The sequence below is a fragment of the Ambystoma mexicanum genome, chromosome 9, assembly GCF_040938575.1.
Source record: "Ambystoma mexicanum isolate Mex_15411 chromosome 9, UKY_AmexF1_1, whole genome shotgun sequence".
NCBI lineage: Eukaryota > Metazoa > Chordata > Amphibia > Caudata > Ambystomatidae > Ambystoma > Ambystoma mexicanum.
The window spans coordinates 128,346,328-128,369,024 of record NC_090931.1 but is presented as its reverse complement, the minus strand read 5'-3'; the positions used below and the strand labels follow the sequence as shown (position 1 = coordinate 128,369,024).

The 22,697-nt window shown below is 44.1% G+C and overlaps 1 protein-coding gene across 2 annotated transcripts in view; it reads left to right on the top strand.

Annotated features, from left to right (window-relative positions):
- LOC138487733 (uncharacterized) overlaps positions 1–22,697 on the top strand; it is a 119,159-nt gene that overhangs the window by 67,126 nt on the left and 29,336 nt on the right. The window contains exon 1 of one of the 2 annotated variants that reach the window (XM_069614280.1): positions 18,974–19,104. The exons of the other annotated variant lie outside the window; for it this stretch is intronic. The gene's annotated coding sequence lies outside the window, so the exon portion shown is untranslated. Of the gene's footprint in view, positions 1–18,973; positions 19,105–22,697 lie in introns of those variants that run through there. 2 annotated transcript variants of the gene reach the window in all.

Below are 22,697 nucleotides of genomic sequence, written 5' to 3'. Positions count from 1 at the left end.
AACTCAACATACTACATTACACTTTTGGCACAAATCAGACCATTCCTTGAGGCCTCCAGTTGTGCCACCCAATCCAGGGCGATCATTGGGAGCCGCACTGACTTCTGTGCCAGCAGTCTACTTGGGGTAGGCAAAGGAGAATTCAATTGTCTGCAAGTTGTGCAGAACAACGCAGTGAGGGTCGTTATTGGTATGCGTAAGACAGATCATATTTCAACAGCACGCAGAGCATTACATTGGCTCCCCATTAGAAAGAGAATCAAGTTTCATACCCTTTGCATTGCACATGCTTGCCTGTATGGACTAAGCCCTTCTTATATGGCAGCACATTTGAAGTGGCTATCTAACAGGCGTAATCGAAGATCCAATAACACTGGGTTGCTTTTCACCCCAAAGGCCAAGCTGGTAGAGGTGCAAAATGGATGCTTCCCAGCCGCAATTCCTCACTTGTGGAATACTCTTCTGCCTGATTTGAGGCTGTGTGCCAGTCTTCCCAGGTTCAAACGTGTCCTGAACACCTTTCTTTTCAAATACATTGATCCTTGGCCTCCACTAGTTTCCCTCAGGTTTCTCCTGTGGCCTCTCTGAGCTCTGTTTTTATTGTATGTAATGTCAGCGCTCTTATGCCTCCGGGGCCACTGTCGTAGAGCTTTAGAAATAAATGAAAGATGAAAAAAGGTAAAAAGGCAAAAAACCCTCATTGCTGTGGCACATTAAACAAAAAAAATTATATAGGGTTTTAAGAAGCTGTTTGGGTGATTAGTAATTAAGGGGATACAGAACAAGTTGTGTGAAACAATAACCTTGTTATTTCATTTCACTTTGTGGCTGTATCAGACTTTTTGTACGTTCTCATTAATTGCTATGCTGGAGCTTATAGGCTTCCATTCAGGATGGGGAAAATAAAGCTACAGTCATAGGGGATTATTTCCCAGGTCAAGCGGAGTGGAAGAAGTGCCACTAAATGCATTTAGCTCCACTTTTTATAAGCTGTAGGATTTTGTATGATTTGATAGGCGAAGTTGGAGAGCAGATCAAACTTAAAAAGGTCCCCCTGCCAAATCCGATTGGTATTCCACCAGCATATATTTTTATGTTGGCAGAAATACCAATGGATTCCTATGGGATCTGCCTGACTTTTACACCAGGCAAAAGTGGACAGAGTCAAAAGGAATCCATTGTGGAACAATGTTAACAATCGTTAATTGTGGAAGTGATTTACACTTTTCCAGACACGTAGTGGTAAAGTAAAGAGCAAAGGCGATTTTCGCCTGTGTTTTACTCTTTACTTTTCCAGTACTTGGTGGAAACAATTAAAATTAATGAATGGCCCCTTTTGCAAAAAAAGTGCAAACAGGTGAATTCTGCTCTATGCAGTTTATAATTCAAAACAAAATTCCCCCCTTAATCTTTTCATCAACATGTTTCTACAATGATGAATACATTGTCGGGTTGTTTTATCATGTGACTTGTGCATTTTTAAAGTAATCTGTATATAATTGAGCATTATTTTAGGTATTCAAAGCTAAAATTCAACATATATTTGTACCAACTTGAGCTCAGAAGATGTGTAGTATCTAAATTTCAGGCTAGTCTGAAATTATGGCTTTACCACTTAACCAAAGTGTGTGATCCTGAGCATTTTATTTTTCACTATGCCTTGCTTGTTAAATTGAGGTGCCCGTAGAAGTGATTCAGTTTGCATTATAAGCTATTCCAAAAAGCCTCACTCATGGTTTAATGGATGGGCAGAACAGGCATTAGGACACACACACACACACACACACATCTTACTTTGAAAATATCCGGGCCACATTTATAGAACAAATTTGTATCATTCAATACCAAATCAAAGTAAACACATCAAGCAAAGAGACATCATGGACAATTGCATATTATAACCAGTGTATAAACAGTATGTACCAGACAATGATGTACACGGCCATGGCAGGGGAGCAAGGCCCTCTCCTTCATGCCTTGCCCCACCAGGAGCTATATCAGGATGCCGGAAACCCCTCAACCTGCACCGTCTGCCTCCTGATGCAGCCCTAGCACTGTATTGCACTCTCAACTCAATTAAAATGTTTGAAAAAATGCAACAAAATCTAACATTTTGTGTTTAAAATGTAATACTTTTGGACATGAACCATTGATGGGAAACATTCAGAATGGGACTACTGTAGGGGATCAGTTGGAAAGGAGGGGGGGGTGTGGACTGGGTGGGTGAAGGGAGGATTGTATACATGTGTATCCTATTGGAGGATATGTTTTTGTGCTCTAAATATTGTTACGATCAACAAGGCTACCTGTATTGATTGGGCATGGTATGTTCTGTTCTTGAAAATAAAAATTAGTTTGAAAAAAATTTCATTTTGTAGGAAATAAAATCTCCTATTCCTTGCTTCAGTATTCTGGGGTTTATGGTGGTATATCTTTAACATCAAGATGGAGGGAGCACAAGCATCTCCTCCGGGGTCTGCTGGGAGTAGCCACAGTGCTCAGGAATGTTTTGTTGGGCAGACACCATCTGAGATGGTACAAAGACTGGGGGCCTCACTGCTCAGCCTCTCAGAGGAAGATGAGGAGGCATCACCCTCAATTCTCCCAATCCAGGCCAGGAAAGGTGTGCTGGGTGCTATTGTGAATAGGTGGAAGGGGAGGTAAATGGGAACAGTGGTTAGACAGCTGTAGGAAGGTGTCTGGACGGTGAAAGGTGAAGGAGGATCAGATATAACAGAAAGGGGAGAGCAGATGGGAAGGGAAGATAGGTAGATTGAAGTTGCAACACTATTTGCCTTGCTTCTCTTTTGCAATCTACTGTTTTTTATAGAGCAGTGCAAATGGGAAATCTGGATTCACGCCAGCACTTTGATTAGGGTACTCCTAGACCCACACCCAATGAAATGTGGGCCCCCCTGGTCAGAACCCTGGCCCACCCAGATGAAAATTCCTGGAGCCGGGCCTGCCAGGACCTCTTCCATTCTCATAAGACTTCAGGGTATTTGATTTGTCCAAGGCTGTCGTGGCGGTGGCCCACATCCTAAAGGGTTCCCAGTGTGTAGGCGCTTGCTCACCATATAAGTATTTCTTAAAGGAACAGGGGTATTAAAAATCTTTCATTTGTGACAGTCCTCTGCCTTAGTCCTGGAGCAAAATGGGGTCGTCCAGGGGATCCTTCGTGTACCTCCTCAGGACCTAGAATCACACAACAGATTGTGGCTCCCTGCCCCCATCACTAGCATATCCAACCCTGCAGGCACAGGTGGGGGACTTCGTCAAAATACAAAAGGCATATTTTACCGCGTCTACCTGTGTGTTTGTGCAGTGACATTCAATCACCTTTAATGAATGTTACGCCTTGTCCTCAGGTTTTGTTTGTGAAAGGCCATTCAGAAGCCAGGTTATTTCTTGGTTTAGGCCCTGCAATAACCTATGGTGCCATTAGTGAAAGGCTATTACCAGAATGGGCACTGAGCCATTCTATGAATCATGTAAAACTGGGCTAACCCTGTTAGATCACTCAGACGGCTTTTGAAAACACATTCGGGAGCATTCTCGCTCGCTCCATTGCCCAGGGCAGTATAGGGCAGGTTATTAAGTGGTGGTGGGAGTGATTTAATATTTATTTAATTTATTTATTGCATTTGTTAATACACACAAACCCGGAGGTAACGCGGCAAACGTTACATAATTTTAGTAGTGCTTGCTGGTTACAGAGAAGTAAGTAGGCGCTTAAAGCAAAAAATGGCATTGTAATTAAAGAGAAATCAGAATGGCAAAATGTGAACATTTACAGAAATAGAGTTATACATTTAGAGTTACAGCAAACACAGTTGCATCCGCCTTATGGTTATAGATGCATCTTAATACAAATAGGTTAAACAAATTTAAATAGCCAGGCTTTTAGGAGTTTCTTGAAGTGGATATGGCAAGGCTCATTGCTAATGTTTGTGGGGAGTGAATTCCATAATCTGGGTCCTGCTACAGGGAAACTGGAATCTCCTGTTCTAAACTTCTTGACGCGGGGGATGAGTAAGTGGGTGCTAGTGTTTGACCTGAGGAGTCTGGTTGATGTTTTTCGAGTGAGACAGTCATTCAGGTAGGTAGGGGCGTTTTGGGTGATGCATTTGTCTATGGATGTAGATGGCTATGGTTGTGATGTCTATGTAGAGGACAGGGGATCCACCCAGTGCACAAAAGAAGACAGAATGATCACATATTAGCACCTTCAACAGGTGCGTCAATCAACCAGTTTGCTCAAAACCTGGACTGAACCCAACTATATAAGCCTGGCTACAGAGAAACCCGAGCAGTGGAGGCACCAGCTGGCCATCTTCACTCCCACTCCCTGCTCTCCCCAACCCCCCGCCAGCCTCCACCCGTCCCTCACCGCCCCCACTCAACTACTGCGGTGCCACCACTCGCTTCCACCCAAGCCCACCATGGAAATGGAAGACGGGCTCCACATGTAGACCCAACCTCCATTTTCATGGCGGCCATGCTAGGTGAGGATGCATTTGTGTCGTGACCTGTTGATTTGCACAAATGATTACTTGGGTGTACAGGTCATTGACAAAGCGGACTGGAACTCCCAATTACAAAAGAGTGATCTGATTCTGATCAGACGCGCAGGGGCACTATTAAGCTTTTCTAAAATGTTTGGGGGCACTGCAGTTTACGTTACTAAAGAGGTTCATAGGGTGCAAACCCAATCGGCGGTATTGTACTATGTCCCCACAGAGTGTTGCCTGTACAACCCGCTAATAACAACTATGCATGTATTGTTTCTCTCCCACTCGCAACTTTATGTCTGAGGTAGCCCCCTACTCTCGCAGGCAAGACTTCTCCAAACTATACTACCTGTTTACCGTACCCAACCTGCAACAATGTAACCACAATATGACACACGTATGTTCTACTCTTGTCCTGACCGAATTGTTCCTTAGCAATGATGTAACTACATCATTTGTACTTGCAGCCGTGCCTATACAATGTAACTACCTCATTAGACCTCTGCAGCCTTACGCTGCCCACATGCCGTGCCTATACAATGCAACTACCTCATTAGACCTCTGCAGCGTTGTGCTGCCCACATGCCGTGTCTATACTATGTAACTACCTCATTAGACCTCTGCAGCGTTGTGCTGCCCACATGCCGTGTCTATACTATGTAACTACCTCATTAGACCTCTGCAGCGTTGTGCTGCCCACATGCCGTGCCTATACAATGTAAATACCTCATTAGACCTCTGCAGCCTTGCGCTGCCTACATGCCGTGCCTATACAATGTAACTACCTCATTAGACCTCTGCAGCGTTGCGCTACCTACATGCCGTGCCTATACAATGTAACTACCTCATTAAACCTCTGCACCGTTGCGCTGCCTACATGCCGTGCCTATACAATGTAACTACCTCATTAAACCTCATTAGACCTCTGCAGCGTTGTGCTGCCCACATGCCGTATCTATACTATGTAACCCACCTGACTTGACTACTAAGCACTTGCACTTTGTAACCACTGTAACTTATATGAAACCGACTACCTAAGCAATACCTGTAGCCAACCTCTTAAGTGCAAGCGCCCAGATACCTTCGGCTCGGTGCGCTATATAAGTGTCAAAATAAACACATGAATAAAAGTACGCAGCCGGACTCTGGAGGCACTGTGTAACGGCAAAAATGAAAGTTAGTGAAAACACGTTTTTATCACGTTATTGGGGTGCCCTAGGTATTGCGGACACCATGGAACTAGGACAGAACAGCGTTAATTATCATGCACAGCTGAAACCAACCTTACTTTCGGTTAAGTTATGGACATGCACAGAAATTAAGTCTTATAAGGGGGCAATATTTGGACGTTCTTACACATGATCGTATTAAACCCTGGGCATGGTTTAACCATGTCAAGAATGGGGTACTTAAGATTGGTTTAGGCTCTTTCTGGAATAATCCCCAATGCCCAGTTACCGCAGATTCCAGGAAGATAACTTTTTTTTTTATTTTGTTTTTATTAGGTCTGGGTTTTAATGGATTCTTTGTGCAGAAACGAGAGGCTTGCTTGAAAAATACGTAAGAATTGATCTAGATTTAGGCCTCGAGCAGGATCTTTCTTAGATCGCCCTACTAGGACCAAGAAATCTGTATATTAAGCTGCGACTGAGTATTCTTCCACGACATTTTTACAACAGGTATTGGTTGAATCAGGATACCCAGTACTGTCCGATGTGCAAGGCAGAAAACGAGGACACATAATGTTTCATTTTTTTGCCCCATCTTAATGAATCTAAGACGGAGATGGCTGGTCCCGGTATTAAAAGCAAACAATGTTTACACTGTAAAAGAGGCCTTGGAGTTTTGTAAAATTCCTAACTGTATATTAAGTGTTTCAGCGCCTGGGAAGAGGGATTGGCTCTGTTAAGTGAAAGCCGTTTGACCTTCACTTCATCTTGCAAACTTATGGTCTAACTAGAGCGAAAACGCTTTAAAGTGTGTTCGGAGCCCGGAAAAGTGAAGCGGGGCACTGCCCTTAGCCCACAATTAATAGGATACTTTAGCAAATGTAATTCGGGCTCTCAATAAAAATATGTGTAATAACTTTAAAAAGCAGGCGGTATTCAAAATACCATTTGTTATTAACGTTGCCTTTGCTGCCTGAGTGAGGACTTTCTTTTTTACCCACCGGAGATCCACGAAAGCGTGTTGCTTCGTTCCCAGGAGGGGGCGGAGCCTTGGTACTGCTCACGTGAGGAGTCACGTGACCTACACCACATAGAAAAGGCATTCGCTTTCAGGCGAGCGGTGCGTTGCCTTTGCTGCCTGAGTGAGGACTTTCTTTTTTACCCACCGGAGATCCACGAAAGCGTGTTGCTTCGTTCCCAGGAAGGGGCGGAGCCTTGGTACTGCTCACGTGAGGAGTCACGTGACCCACACCATATAGAAAAGGCATTCGCTTTCACCCTCGCGGCGTCAAGCCCGGCAGGGGTGGAGGGCGGTGGCTGTTGTGCGGCTGTTTGGCGCCGACGGCGCGACTGGAGACTAGGGAAAGGGAGACTGTGGAGGTATTCCCTCTTTGATCCCGAACTTAAGCCAAAGGTAAGTCCAATCTACATTGTCCAAAGGTCCTTGACAAAAGCTTGTGCAGCGTGATATAAAACAAGTACTGTAAGTCACACCTGGTGCTCGCTAGTTGCTCTAAGAACTGAACTGCTCGATAATGTCAGCAGCAATGAGGGGGACTACGAACAAAGCTAACACACGTGCGCAAGCGAAGCGAGGTCTGAAAGCGATGCCCATTACCATAGGAAATCCTATTGACAAGGAGAGAGCTTTTAATCAGTCCTTTGCTTCTTCAAATGCCCCTGTAGTCGCTACTATGGTTAGTAAGAGCGTCACTTCCCAAGTTAACGGTCCAAGGATGGCATCCAACGCCGTCACTACTGGGCAGCAGCAATACTCCAGCACTGAGGTACCCAGGTCTATCGGCTCTCATGAACATACGGGAATGGTGTGGCTGAGAAGGGAAGGAACCACTAATGATTCGATGGATACTCTTGATCTAGGAAGTGACTCTGAAAGTGACGAAGACCATGAGCGGGACGAGGCTATCGAGAAGGAAGCCAAAGATGAGCTTGAGACTGAAAAAGAGCTCCTATCCGAGAACTGCAGGGAGAGGCTAGGGGCAAATTACATCGGATCCCCAGAATTACATGGAAAAAAATCCAGAGCAACCATGGAAACTGAAAAAGAGATGCAGGTGTTCGAGGCACATAGAAGGAACAGCGAATCTGAAGGAACCCAATTAGGAATAAAGAGTGCCAAAGTCTGCACTGCTATGATACACCAGGTTCTGAGTGACCAGCCATCGCCAAATACCCCTCACCTCGGGCAAAAGCCTGAGGACTCAATACGAAACCCAGCCCAATTGACACAAGATAAGAACATAAGCCTACTGAAGATACAAAGAGAGGCAGCCAAGGTTGAGCATTTAAAATCGTGTTCTTCGCTAAAATTATTGGTTTGGACAAAGGTAGCTGAGATGCATAAACCAGAGTTAAACAAAATAGAAATGACAGCAACCACGAGCAAAGCAGATGAACAATTGATCAAATCACTACAAGATACAAGGGGCTCCCTTGCCAAATAAACACAAAAGAACATTTTACTGCGCCAGAGAAAACGGAGGGTACCAGGATGCAGTCACCTCCGAATGAATGGATGGAAAGCTCTACACTACCAACTACTTTACCACAAAATAATCTAAATTCAGGAGAAAGAAGAAATTCCGTTGGGATAGTGGACCAAGTGATAAAAGATCTAGCAAAAATGAATGCAAAATTGCTGTAAACTCGAAGGCTATCTCAAATAAGCGCCAACGAGGGAAGTCCACTACTTGCAGAGCTACACTATCCTAAACATAGGAGTATCCACGAAGTAATGACCTTAGAAACAAACTCACCAGCATTTGAATCTAGAAACGAAGAGATTACAGTGTCTCAAAAGAGAAGTCGCAGAAGAGAAAGCTCTGAAAGTGAGGACCGATGTCTGAGGAAAAGACTCAAAGGCCAAAGAGAAGAGAAAAGTATGGGAAGAAATACATCCGGTGAGACTCAATCACCGAAAAGGCCCAAACGACGTGCCTCCTTAATCCCATCCATGGATTCGGATGATGAAGACGGTACAACAACAATGAGAAATGAAAATTGGCGGAAATCCACAGAGATACCCCTGAAGGGATCAAACAATAAAGATGAAACAGCGACTTGTGTTGAAACAATAATATCGAAGCTAAGTCCAATTCTGATGTCTGCCGCAACAATAGCTGTTGCACCTCTGATGAAGCTGTACGAGAACTTAAATGAGAACTACAGAGACCAAATGACTGTAATCGCTCTACTAAATTCTAAAATGATCAAACTAGAGTCAGACCTTAAGGAAATGACCTCTGAGATTGTGGTATCCAAACGAGGGAATGATATCTCACTAACAGCTTTAAAAGAATCCCTAAGAAATAACTCCGAAGATAAGAAACTCCTAGCAGAAGTGACAAGGCAAGCGCTTACGCTACTACAAAAAGAACGAGAAGGAAGGAGAGATCCAAACATAACGCGAGAATCAAAAACAGTGCAAACGAGCCAGACCTCAGTGATCAACCTAGAGATATTACAATTACCCGAGAAATCTGGAGTAACCAAGCAAGCGTCTGAAAAAAAAAAAGAAAGAAGCGGCGATAAGGGTATCTCAACAGAATTGCTGTTATGACAAGGAGCTCGTAATTAGGTATGATGACAGTGACTGTGGAAGGATGGAGTGCAATGGTGTGGAGATCGCACAGAAAACAAACGCCTTGACTGTCTCTACGAAACCTAGAGAAAAAGAGGTCGAGAAAAGTAAACAGCAAAATGAAAAAGAAGTAGATAAAGAGCAAGCTCTCCCACCACCCAATCTACCTGAAACGTCTAAATCTATCGACATAAATACAAAAAATCTGGGAAGTAAGCCTGCAACTGAACCAGCAAAAAAGAATGAGGGAGAGTGGTATGATATATTTGAAAAACCGAAAATCTGTTCAGGAGTGAACAACGAGAAGAGACCAAAACTAGTTAAATCAAACTCAAATGATTGCAAAATAAAATCTAAGAATCAACAAGTACAGAAGAACAGGAACCCTCGTAGCTCTGCCAACTTCTTCAGAAACATTAAAGCATTGAACATAACTGTAAATAATTCTGAACTATCGACAATGAAGGGGAAAAAAAAAAGAAAGGACGATGAGATCCAAAACGTGGACGACAAAGTACAGCCAGAAAACCTGATTGAAGACAATAGGTCACTGACAGAGAGTACAATTGAGCTGGATGCGGATGACATAGAAGGCGATGAGGAGGAATTGTTGAATATGTCAACTTACAGTGTGTCTGATGCTGAAGAAAATAAGGATGACAATAGGGTAGTGAAAACTACCGAAAATGGCAGTAATACTGGGCAAGATGATCGTGAGTCTGAGGCAAGCCCGCAGAAACCATCTACGGAAGGATACGAGAAAGAGAAAGAAGATGAAATGCTAAGTAAAAGTGTGATTTCGTGGCCAGCAACACCAAAAAAAACTCAATTTACAGTAAAGAAAACTACAAAAAAGGTGGAAGAGCCACAAATCTTTCTCACCTTAGAAGAGAAAAGGTTGAAGAGTATGTTGAAGCAGGGAAACTTACCTAAGATCAGGGAAGCTGCAAAAAATCCCATACTAGATGAGCAGGAGAACAATATACACGGCATAGAGCTCCCGAAAGAAAACCCACAACAATCCGTAAGAGAAGGCGGAGCACCTAGAGAGAACGCTGAAGAATCCACTAAGTTAAGAAATTCTAATTTGATTGTCGGCACCAAAACAACACGAAAAAACCACCAGTACAGATTACTGGTTGAGAAAATTGACGGAAAAAAGGAGATACCCCACTAAATCGGTACACCATTCTACAGATATTCCAAAAAATCCCTGTGTTAAGAGCAATAAAGAGCGCTCGGATTGATAGTGTGAAAATCATGGCTGAGATGAACCAGAAATTTGTACTCTTACACATCAATGACAAAAAAGATGCAGAATTGGTCATGATGAGTGAGAGACAACTCCTGGAAGTTGGATATCAAGTGTACGAAGTTGACAACGCCTTAAGGGGAAGCGACGATGGAAAAACAAAAGAACCAAAAGTACAAAAAATAAATGAGAAAGATCAGGCGGCAATCAAAATAACTGAAAAAAGTGTAATACAAGAGTATGTGTCCAATGTCAAGTCTAAAGACCCCGAATTGGAGACTGAAGTAGTAGGTCCTCCCGACGATATAAGGAAGAAGAAAATCAAAATAACAGTGGATAATCGTGAAAAGTCAGGTCCAGTGAACTCTAAATCCCCGGAAGTAAGCTCCGATGAGGATGAAAGGAAAAAATGGTCTTGGTTGGCAAAATCATTGAACACAACAATGAGGAGCTAATGCTATGGCGAGGTAGGGCCACTGGTGATAGCCTCGTGGAACACCAGAGGATTTTCACATCTCCTAGGATCTCCACCTTAAACGATACAAAAGGCAGACTTGATATGTTTGCAAGAGACATGGGTCACTAATTTACCATGTGTGGACGGTTACGAAGTAGTGATAAAACCAGCTATAAAACAAAAAAAAGGGCGGCCTATGTCAGGACAACTAACTTTAATTAAAAGAACATGTGGCCTAAGAATAAAATCGACCCGTAACTTGTCAGTTTTCCTTCAGGAGGTCTGCCTAGAACAGACAGAGCCCACAGAGAAGTCGATGGACCAATTATATATATTAAATATATACTGGAACACGACTCCAAAGCTCAATCAAAAGCTCGAAGATGATATCATTGAAGCCATAGACATAATTAAAATAGAAGATTCAAAGGCAGTAATTATCCTATGTGGAGACTTTAATAGGAAATGTATTGACCTAGACCAACGAAAAACAAAGAAGACCAATGGGGCGAGACTTAAAAATGAATGTCGGTTAGAAGAAATGGCAAATAGAAATTTATCAATGCTTAACGGAGCAACAAGAGGAGACATAACAGCAAAGCCGACCTGGGAAAGAGGAACTCAACAATCTATCTTAGACTATATCTTTGTCTCAGAGAACATACTACATGAAATAGTCTCCTTTACAGTCACTAAAACATCCAAAGTGATCATAATATTACATCAATGGAATGGAAATGGAGAAAAGTAGAAAAAAAGGAACAATGGAGATGTGATATCTCAGTGGAACCTGGGCATAACAGACTAAGGATAAAGAAAACAGATATTAAGGTGGTATCTGAACAACTACAAAGATCCCAGGAGCAAGGCCTGATTGAGGCAATCGAATACCAGCACTTTCTGGAAATTTATAAATCTAAAAAAACGAATGGTCTAAGGAACCAAAATTTCTCCAAACATAAGTACGACCCAGAAGTGGCGGAAAAAAAAGGGAGTTGAGAAAAACATTAAGATCGATCAATGCCACTAAAGGAGTAGCAAACCAAAGCCATTCCAAAAAAGTGAGAAACCAATATAACAACTGGCACAAGTTACACAGAGCTAAAATGGAGCAAAATGACGCCGAGATAATTCTAAAGGCATTGAACCAAAGGAATTCTAGGGGATTCTGGGCCCTAATAAATGAATCAACTAACTCAGAAAAAGCGATCATAACAAATATGGTAAAGGAAAGGAATTGGGAGTGCTACTATAAAAATCTGTTAAAAAAAAGGAAAGGTCCAAGTACAGTGGAGATCCATACAAAAGTTCCATGGGACTTACAAATAGACACAGTGGGCAGTCGAACCTCAATTTTAAACAGCAGCACATCCAGAGCCGCTGGACCCGACGGCCTCTCGAATGCTGACTTAAAAGAAAACATCGATGAATGGTCCGAACTTTGTGATATCCTGTTCAAGGCGATAATAAAGGAAGGAAGGATCCCTGCAACCTGGAAATCAGGAATCATTGTCCCAATATTTAAGAAAGGCTTACGGTCTGAACCAGCAAACTACCGCCCCATCGCCCTCCTTGACGTTATAGGTAAAGTGTTTGCAACTCAGCTCCTTAAACAACTCACACTGTGGATTAATCACGAAAAAATCTATGATGAGCGACAATCTGGGTTCGTAAAGGGAGTGGGTTGCAGCACAAACCTCCTAATTCTAAACCTACTAAAAATAGATGCCATTCGATCAGGCCAGAAAATCTATCTGGCATTTATTGATATGGCAAACGCGTTTGATGGAGTAAACAGGGAAATCCTGTGGTGTAATCTAAAAAAGAGAGGCTGTGACGAGAGTTTAATTGCAGCCATTAAAGAACTTTACTCCGACACCCATATTCAAGTAAGGTTAGACAAAGAAGGAAATCTGTCAAATCCAGTTCCCACAGAAAGAGGAGTGAAACAGGGCTGCCTATTAGGGGCAACCCTGTTTAACTTCTACATCTCGGAAGTGGGAAAAGCCCTGGCAAACGTGATTTCATTTCCGCCAACCATCAATGGATTTCAACTGCATCACATCTTATATGCAGATGATATGGTGATCTTGGATCGTACACCAATCGGTCTACAGAGGAAATTGTCTGCATTGAAGATCTATTCAGAAGCACTCGGGCTAGAGATAAATGCAGCCAAATCAGAAATCCTAGTCCTGGAGAACAAAAGAGGAAAGAAATCTTGCAAGTATAGATCAAGTTGGTTTGTGGGATCGAAGAAGCTAGAAAAAGTGCAATTTACAAAATACCTAGGCACAATAATCAACTCCAGCATAAACGACGAACCAATGGTAAAAAAAATTCTAAATAGCTGCAAACAATTAACCTCACAAGGGATCGTAATGCAGAAGAAAATTCGTGAAATTCACGTGTTCTCCAAATACCACAAAGTACACCGACTGCGTGTGTCCTATACGAAGTAGGAATATCCACCCTGAACGTAAGGATTACATGGAACAAGCTATTGCTCTTTAGGAAAATGCACGACGAAGCGAATTTACCACCATTTAAAATCCTATGGAGAAACGAAACAGGTGAAAAAAAATCGGCCCTAAGAGACTGGAAACAGCAATGTAGAGAAATCCTCAAACAGCTAGGAACGGATGAATCAACATTATGGAATAATCCAGATTTTGTAAAAAGAAAATTGCTGGATCTCAACTGGATCACAATTGGGGAGAGAAGAGCCTGTCAAAAATCCATGATAAATCAACCAAAAGAAGCAAAAAAACGGAATACTCTTCAGAAATACCTGGCTCTGGCTCCGTGCAAGCACCTTAGAAAACATTACTTGATGTTTCGTCTAAACATTCTAGAAGCAAAAGAAATTCTGGGAATCAGGTGCGTGATATCAAGGGGAAACACTCTATGCCGATTCTGTGGGGAGAAAGATGAACATTTAAAACATCTCATTCTAAACTGCACTGAACTAAACGATCAACGTGATAGTTGCATGGAAAAGATGATGACAAATTACCAGACGCTGTCTGAAGAAGAATGGTGGAGACAACTACACTTGACTGTTGATTGCAGTAATGCGATTTTTAGAGCTCCTGCAGAAGCGCCTAAAAATGAATCCAGTGGTTGCCTAAAACAGCGGCCCGCACAGTTATAGGTCAGGAGACCAACCACTCCGAATAGACCGATAAGACAGAATAACTGTTGGCGCAAAGCCAGAGGAAATGGGGGTAGAACAAGCCTCGAGAAGTAGACTAATAAGGTTTTTAATGAAGAACATTTTAGGATGATAGATGGAATGTTGATCTTATGTGAAAGAAAAAGTTTTTCAAAAGTTTGTATAAACTAAATGAAAATAATTAAAAAAAAAAATATTAAGAGTATTTGAAGTTTCTGGTTATGCAGCTAGGGCTTGGAACTGTCAGCAAAAATACTGCAAATGATGTTCCAGTGATTTTATATTTGTAACTCAGATCTTTTTCTGTTACATATAATGTATTCATAATTGTGTGGAATTGTTTTAAGTCCATTATCTTTTTAATAGAGGTTTATACATGTGACTTTTATTCTTATTGCTGTATTTGATATTGTTGCTTATATGTTTTTTTTAACCAAAATAAAGCAGTCAATAAATCAAATTCGAGATGCGTCCGGGTTCTGCGTGTGTTATAAATGCAATAAATAAATAAATATATTGCTGTTCGCACCCCTAGCGTTAGCCCCAGGGTATTAACAGCATCACCTGTTCTGTGGCTTCACCTGGTTGTAGCCACACCGGGGCCCAGCATTAACCTGGGACCCCAGGCTCTTACCACCCTGCGAAGCCCCCATAAAGGGGACTTATTGATAAAGTACTGGCCTCCCTTTGGAAGTCTGTTCCTTCACTGACAAACTTATGTTATCAGCTCCGCTGTGTTACTTGACATCCCCTGCTTTCTTTGAAAACGCTACCATACTTCCATACCTTCTCTGAGTCTGTACCCCCATTCCTCCCGGACACAAGAACACAAGAACACAAGAATAACTCTGTTAACACATGCCCTCTCCACCTTTTGGCCATGTTCATCCTTTTACTATATTTGTACCCTTTTTTGCATAATTGTGTATATATTTATTTATTTATTTATTTATTTATTTACTTGTATATGATCGTTTTAGATTTTTACAAGATCACTTTCGATAAGAGAGGGTCCTCGAATAAGGCGACGTCTAATGTTCAAAATACAGATGTAAAAGTTTTCCATTTGACTATGTTTTCTGGTAGAAGTGGCGAAGGGCTCAAACACGATTTTATCTTGTCCATGGCAACGCTCAGGAGTTTAGCCGTCGCTATTGTCCATTTGGTTTGTGCTCCTGTAATGAGACGGTTCCACCATATTTCTTCGTCGTTCATAAAAGAGTTTACAAGCAGAGGGGTGAAAAAAGCTTTTCTTTCCCGGTTCATTTCCGGACATCTCATCATTGTATATCAAAATGTTCTAAGTACAGCTCTTTCACGAAAGAGCTTTATAAATAGTTTTTTTTTCTTATTATGAAACCCCCATTAGTCTCAAGGTTACCGGTTGTCCCCATATCAAGTGTGACACCTTAATCCAGTCCTACGTGTTTTGTGGTTTTTTTGCACCAGCTCTTGCAACCTGTGTCTTGTAGTTTTGATAGTCACATGTATGCATGGGCCTGCAAGTACCCGTAGGTGATGTTCTCTAGGATAAAAAGCGAGAGCTGGCTGAAGGTGTCACGGGTGCCTTTGGGTCTTCTGGTAGCTCTGAATTGGCATGTGCCTTGGCAGCCTTTGCCCAGTGGTCAAGGATCTCAGGAACATGCCAAATACCAAAAGGGTTTGTCAGGCCCCCTTTAAGGCAATGTGAGGTTATGTGCAACTCATTACGCAGGACTTTTCCCTCCAATGTCCTTCATCCCCCCGGAGAGGTATTACACTCCATAACTTACAACACACATGTGGATATTTGCAAGAGCCAGTGATATTTTGTTTATGGACCCCTTAAATTAGGCTATTACCAGCAGATCCCAGTCTAGTGACAAATATAAGTGTGATAACATACAGGAGTTGGGGAAGGAAGGTTGCAAGTCTGGACCCCACCATTAATTATCCATCCATAGGGAAGCCCATGAGCGACTAACCCAAGGCTGCTAAACCAAGGCTCCCCAGTTTCACATACCATTGCCGGAACACCTAGCCCAAAGAGATGGCACTCGCTCCAAATAACAACATAAACAAGGGTGTTGGGAAGGCTGTAAAACTCCCCCTCCACTGACTAATTCATCCAAATGGAAGTCCATTAGAGACCAACTCTAGTCGACCAAATATCCCACCGGTCTTCTCCTCGCAGATCCCAGACAATGTCCAGAATCCGTGGAAATCCTGATTGAGGAGCTTTTCCAAATACCTTGGAACCTGAGATACAGCATAAGAGTGTTTGGAAGGGGGCAAGACTCATATTTCCCCTGGGAACCCACCATATGCAAACCCACAAATGCTGCTCCACAAACAGGCGGGAGTGAAAAAGCCAGGACTCCATTCCAATACAGTGCCCACCTCTACAGACCACTTGTGTAGGTACCACAGTGCTTAGTAGGAGCCTTTGCCTCTCCTGGGCCTCTGCAGTGGGCAGGCAGGGTTACCGGCGGCACAGTGTGCCCTGAGGTCATTACTGGGTCAATAAATAATCACCCTCAATTCATCTTTTCTTTCCTGCAGGACCAATGCCGTCTGTGAAAGCTTTTGCTACACCGTGAAAATCTCTCATATACTTGTAATTGGAAAGAGCCTTAGACGGATGTTTATTGAGTAATTTTTTATGCATGTTTTTTGTTATCTGGGTGTTTTGGAGATTCACCTGGGAACTAATGCCTGCCTTGCCTTCTTTTTCACTTCACACCCACACTTGAGATGGGGGTGGGGGTGTTGTGGGGGCCGGCTATTATCATCAATCCGGCCCCCTCGGTGCTATGGACATCTGTACAGAGGCGTAGCCAGGATTGTCTAACAAGTGGGGCCTGCACCTAATGTACTTGGACCCACTGCAGTGACATTAACATCTGTAAATGCCCACACAGTGCTGCTGAGTGGGCATTTACAGATCTTGGGTGGGCCTTGCTCGCTCAGGCCCTACCCTGTCTATGCCTCTGCATCTGTACCATAGATGGAGGCCCAGTGCAGCAGGGCGTTGCTGAGGAACACCAGGTCTTAGGTAGTGGCAGGGCCGACCATGCCCATCTCGTTCAGACCCTGACCACCCTACTTCCAAGAGGACCCCGCGGGGCACCATGGCCTGCAGGTCCGTGCTTACACGGTGTGGGCCTGCAGGCCTAAATGAGACACAGACTGAGACGTTCCATTCTTGAAGTCTGCAGCCGTTCTGTCGCGTGCCTGCAGGGGCTCCTTTTATTAGCTCAGCCCATGCCACAGTCATGGCCCATCTTAAAAAGGCAATACACGTGGGAGGGATACACATAACACTGCCCCTCTTAAAAGGGCAGCAGATTTGGGAGGGTCCCACGCCACAGGGGGGTTGCCTGAACCCTCCAAAAAGGGTTTATAGTGATAGCATCGAATGCAAAAGCATTGAATGCAAAAGCCTTGAAACAAATGCATTGAAAAAATTAATTGTTCCCCATTTTTTTAAATGACGGAGGACCCCCCAACCCCTGTTTTTTTACACCTTAAAACCCATTTTAATAAAAAAATATCCTTTACCTACAAAACAAAATGTTTTTTTCGAGGCTTTTGCATTCGATGTTTTTGCTTTCGATGCTTTTGCATTCGAGGCTTTTGCATTCGATGCTTTTGCTTTCGATGCATTGCTTTCGATGGAATCACCGGATACCCCAATAAGCCATTTGCCTCACGAACTCTTGAAAGGCACTACCCTCCCAGCAAACATTCACCTTGCCTTAAATAACTGTTCACCCAAAACTGCAGAGGTCGCCCCTGCCTAAGATCGGCCCTGGCTGTTTGTGAATAGGTGCAGAAAGGACCCCTAAATTGAGCAAAAGCGCAAAGAGGCCGAGAAAAGACCTTTACATGTTGCACTCATATGCTCTCTGTGAATTGGTTGCATCTTTTTTGGGCGTAAATGATGCGGTGGCGGGGTGGACTGGAGATTTCCCCGTGGGCCTCTGAACTGGCCTATAGGGAACTCTGGAGATTTCCTGGTGGGCCTCTGAACTATCACTATCGGGGTGGGCCTCTGAACTATCACTATCGGGGGTGGACTGGCCTATAGGGAACTCTGGAGATTTCCCCGTGGGCCTCTGGACTATCACTATCAGGGGTGGACTGGCCTATAGGGAACTCTGGAGATTTCCTGGTGGGCCTCTGAACTATCACTATCAGGGGTGGACTGGCCTATACGGAACTCTGGAGATTTCCCTGTGGGCCTCTGGACTATCACTATCAGGGGTGATATGGCTATAGGGAACTCTGGAGATTTCCCTCTGGGCCTCTGGACTATCACTATCAGGGGTGGACTGGCCTATAGGGAACTCTGGAGATTTCCCCTGTGGGCCTCTGGACTATCACTGTCGGGGGTGGACTGGCCTATAGGGAACTCTGGAGATTTCCCCGTGGGCCTCTGAACTATCACTATCGGGTGGACTGGCCTATAGGGAACTCTGGAGATTTCCCGGTGGGCCTCTGGACTATCACTATCAGGGGTGGACTGGCCTATAGGGAACTCTGGAGATTTCCCTGTGGGCCTCTGGACTATCACTATCAGGGGTGGACTGGCCTATAGGGAACTCTGGAGATTTCTCGGTAGGCCTCTGGACCACCGGTGCACGTCATCATTGCCACCACTAGGTTAAAAAATGTGCACAATTGACTAGCTGCCCTTGCTTTCAAGCGCTATAAAATGCTAGCATTTACACAGTGGGATAAGTAAAGCGTGCCGTGTTGACGTGTATGCACGTTTTTAGTGCGCTTCCCCTTTAAGACTAGGCTGGTTCTGCCTGCAGGCAGCGTGCGTGAACTTCTGCTTATCCGGAGGAAAGGAAGGAAATTGCCCTTAAGCGAAAGTATACCAGAAGTATAGAAACAGCGGGCCCTGCAGCCATTTCGGAGAGCTTGAAAACTGGGCGCGGGTTACATTCCAGAGGTGAGATCAACGCCGGGTCAGAAGTGTGGGGGGACAGAGGTTTCCGAAAGCTGACAGCCACCGTTACCTTAGGGGAATAAAAGGGGGCTGCGACCCCGTGCAGCCGACACTGACGCCCCCATTCCTGCCTAGTCTGGCAGTCATTGAATGAGGCATAAACATGAGATGGGAGGGGGGGGGCATTGTCAACCCTTGCTCGGAACAGGTCGGTAGCTTTCCTTCTGGATACGTGTGTGTAAATATGCAGCACTTCCAGGGAGTTCGTGCTTAGTCTCCCTTCGTAAAGAGTACTGCTAATATGTGGGAGCATAGCATGCAGGGCCGGAAAGCGTTTTGTGCCCCGTCTAAAAGCGTCGCTTTTGAAACCCAGGCACTAGTCACACCTGGCTCCAACCCGTCCGATGACCACTTTCCTGTGAGGGCGGGGTTACATATAGCTGGCTAACACTGCCTCCCCTCACAACAAGTACAATCTGGACATTTAGAGTGCTTTGCCCGTTTGCCATTTAGCTATGCAAGCAACATTGTATGTTGATTTAAAAACTAAAGATGCGTCAAGCTTAACATGCTGCTAACTGTACAACCAGAAAACCTGGGCTCAGAGCCGGTCTTTCTTAAGAGTCTCCTTCTCTCCAAACCTGAGATCCCCTAGAAATGATTCCGTGAAACTGTGTGCCTTGATACTCGTGTAAAGGAACTGGGAGCTATTAGCTCCCCCTTGCAGCCTAGATGGGCGTGCTGAGCCTGAAGTCATCTGAGCTACTTTTGACTCACCAAGCTGATTGTTGCTATACAAATATTCCGGTGACAATGTAGCCCTTAATATTAAAACAAAAATAAGGTTTTTGGCACATCTAGAAAAGATTCGAAGCAGGGTGCAAAACCTGCACTTGCCACTAGCGCTTGGCTAGTGAAATGTGCCTCTTGGTGAGTAAGAAATGGTCTGCACTGTGTATGTATAGCAATAATGAATGATCTAATTGAGGTGGCAAGTGACTTTTTTATGGCAGGCTAGTGCTTTACAACTTGAAGGTTTTGCTTTCTGTTTGAAGCATTACAGATCATATATGATGGGCAAAAGTATTAGTTTGCATCTAGTGTGGAAGTTGGATTTTTGCCAGACCTCGCCATCTAGAGGCAGAGAACCCTAAAGCGGAGGGGGTGCGTGCGCTTAGCTGCTGCTAGCCATGTCTTTTTTCTGGTCCCTGCTGTAGTGTTGCTTCGCATGTAGAAATATTGCAGTCACACCACAGATTAAATTGTCTCTTTGCCCGAGACAGTCGCCTGTAGGCCATGGTTCTCTCCAAACAGAAGAGTGAAAACAAGAATTGGCAATGGCAATAGGTTTGGCTTTTGTATAGGCATGGGAAAATCATTTGCTGGGCACTGCCAGTCTTATTCATTGGCCATTGGTGGTAGTATCTGAAAAATTGCGCGGGTACCTTGGAATATTATAGCAGTGCCTGGCAAATGCCTAATAATTATACACAAGCCAACACTTGAAGGACACACATAATGCTTATAAATCGAGTGGCTGAAGTCAGACCTGGTTGACACTTTTACACCAGTGGTGGGTTTACAGCGCCAATTAAGTCATTGACTCTCAGAAGACTGCTTTGAAAACAACACTAGAAGGCACTTCGAGCACAACGTTTGATGGTATGGCTGGATAAAAGTACCTCAAAGAGATACCATGACGAGGTGTTTTGGGGGCGTGAAGGGGCAAGAAGTGGGTGGGAATAGCCATAGGGATTACCTTGGTCCTGAGCAGGTAATATTTGCCTAGAAACACCTGTGTACAGGTGCGTTATAAATGCCATATCATATCAATGGGTGGGTAAATAACCAAACAGCAACTACAAGCGTTGTCCCTCATATACCATTTCTCACTAACTGTACTCCTAAAGCAATCGTTTCACCTTATAGGTGCAGCCGCCGTCGAATGGCAAAACTAATAATACAATTCTGCAACATTTGGTGGACAAGTGGACTTGCCTGGGGCATGGGCCTTGACTGAGTAAGCCAGCTCAATTGTTTTGGACCCCACTACCTCTTGCCCCAGGGCCCTTGCCCATCGTGTCTCCACCAGGTACACTGGTTGTGCCTTTGTCCTTGGGACGGCACACTGCTCTTGTGCTCAGGAGATGCCCTCCTAGACCCCATTCCTACCACCATTCCACAAATTGCTTGACTTCTTGCCCTTTCTCGCCCACCATGAAGGACATGGGATGTGAGGCTGTTGGGGGGTGTAGGGGAAACTCTGCTAAGCCTTAAGCCCCCTCAAAGCCCTGTTGCTACTGTGAGGGCATCTTGGAGTAAGACACAGACAACAGATTCTGAATAAACAACAAAAGTTTATTAACTTCTAAGTCAGGATGGAAAAACGCCTATCCTGCCCTAGTCTATGGTGGGATTTCCCTACCAAACCAAAACTAAGCAAAGTCCAAGAGTTCAACTTAAGTCTGTCTGTATCCAAAACCTATACTTGCCCTCACAACTAATCTATACAATGTGTAGGGATGTTGGCAACCAACAACAGTGTTCAACATAAAGTTCAGAGGTCTGTCCAGCTCGCAGCTTTCTTTCAGCTCCCTTCCCCAAGTATAAACAGTTTGAATAAAAGAAAAAACAGGATTCAAATGTAAAGTTCCCAAGTGCTCGGGGTTCCCTTCCCCCAAGTTTTGTTTCCAATATGTAAGAATGTTTTCCAGCTTTCTAAAAGGTCTGCGCCACACTTGCGCGCTCTGAATGTTTAAAAAAACCCAAAAACTTTATTTTACATTTTGCATGAACAACATAAACACACAAGGAGTCCGATCCAACCCACCCTAAACATAATACTGTGTATATCAGCAGGGCATAGTACATAGAAGTTGCCCACAATTCCATCGCACGTTCTCAGTCAACTGCTGTGATCAAGTATTGTACATACAGAGCCCACTCCTCCAGCAGCCAGGCATGAAGTGGCAAAGTTGAAATAAATGCAGTCTCCATGCCATGACAGTATGCCACCTCCTGCAGCCACCCCTGCACACTGGGAGGAGAGCCCTTCCCCGCAGGCCATGGCCACCCTTCTGCGAGCCACCACCAATAGCAGCCCTGCCAGACGCTTCATTGCCTGAGGCCTGGACCTCGTGCATCTCAGGAGCGAGAGCACAGGATTCGGCTCCAATAATCAAAGAGACTTTCTCCAGAAGTGAGAAACCTGCGTGCACTCCCAGGCCAAATGAAGAAATCCTGCTGGAGTAACCCCACGCCTGACACAGGATTCCGTGGTAGAAGAAAAATGCCTGTGTGGCCTGGCTGGGGTATGATAGACCTGATGTAGGAAATTAAAGTGTATTATCTTGAATTTGGAATTTAATGACACCCTCTGGGTTTGACCTAACACGTATGTTTAATTCTCATCTGCTATAGCCCTGCCAAGGTCCCTTTCCCACCACCGTCTTGGCGCCTTCCCCTCCCATGGTATATCTGCCATGAGAGTACTGTAAATTCGCGAAACCAGGCGGCCCTCTCCCCGAGGTTGAACTACCCCCTGCAATAACGCCTGTTAAGACGGATTTCTGAACTCTGTCCTGGTGGCGCAGAAG